The 979-nt window shown below is 53.9% G+C and overlaps 1 non-coding gene and 1 pseudogene across 1 annotated transcript; both read left to right on the top strand.

Moving 5' to 3' along the window:
* The first annotated feature begins 254 nt into the window (after positions 1 to 254).
* On the top strand, positions 255 to 367 carry LOC123967003. The gene has a single exon (XR_006824155.1). It is a non-coding gene; the product is annotated as a U5 spliceosomal RNA (small nuclear RNA).
* Positions 368 to 550: 183 nt separating this feature from the next.
* LOC123967002 lies at positions 551 to 672 on the top strand (annotated as a pseudogene).
* Positions 673 to 979: the final 307 nt, after the last annotated feature.

Raw genomic sequence — 979 nt, 5'->3', positions numbered from 1 at the left:
CCCCATTTCCCCTCCCTTTCTCTCACTCGTCATCGAGAGGCTACAAGAGCCCGAGTCGTTCGGTAGCCTCTGTCCAAAAGCCAGGCCTTCGTCTCTCCGCAGCCCGATTGGATAGAGCCTGCCATGACCTGGGGCGGGGTAGGGGAACGGGTGTGGCCTGGTACTTGGGACTCGAGAGGCAGAGTGAGGCTTACCGTGAGGGTAGTGACCGGGACGACTAGGCTCGTCGGCGGCTCTGGAGGAGGGGCCTGTACTTACTCGGGTTTTTCTTCATAACGTACAAGTCTTTCGCCTTTTACTAAAGACTTCCGTGGAGAGGGACGCCAATGAGTTAAAACTATTTTTGGCAGGCTCTGCCGTGTGGCCGAGCCTCGTGCGTTTGTGAAAAGGAAATAAAACGCCGCCCTTGCCGAGGTTGAGCGGTGTGACGAGGAGCGCTCGGGCGGAGGTGCTGAGACGCAGCCGTTGTTATGCGCAGTTGAAACCACTGCGCCACGGCAGGGGGAGAACTACTCCGGGAGGTGGGCGCTGGAAGCAACCAGTTGGGGTTATCGCTTCTCGGCCTTTTGGCTAAGATCAAGTGTAGTATCTGTTCTTATCTGTTATGTTCTTAGTATCTGTTCAATGAGACTGTGAATGCAGATGACATTTGTTTGTGGCTGGGCAGATTTTGCACTGTTAAAGGCCAGGCTACCAAAGTGAGAGATGAGGATGGCATCTGGAATTGCGCTTGGAGGGTCCCCATCCAACAATGGCAAGACCCTCAAGGCTTCCAGGGCCTGAAACATCTGCCATCCATGATAGTTCTGGGAAACAACAGGGGCTACATTCATTACCAGGGCCAGCCCAAACTCTGCCGCAAGTGTGGTGAGAATGGGCACCTGGCAGAAGCGTGCCAGCAGATCATTTGTGGTAAATGTAGAGAAATTGGGCATACTTTCGAGGAATGCACCAATGGCAGAAAGTGCAATCTTTGTGG

The sequence above is a fragment of the Micropterus dolomieu genome, unplaced genomic scaffold, assembly GCF_021292245.1.
Source record: "Micropterus dolomieu isolate WLL.071019.BEF.003 ecotype Adirondacks unplaced genomic scaffold, ASM2129224v1 contig_14744, whole genome shotgun sequence".
Taxonomy (NCBI): domain Eukaryota; kingdom Metazoa; phylum Chordata; class Actinopteri; order Centrarchiformes; family Centrarchidae; genus Micropterus; species Micropterus dolomieu.
Note: the sequence above shows the minus strand (reverse complement) of the source record. Positions and strands in the feature narration are given on the sequence as shown.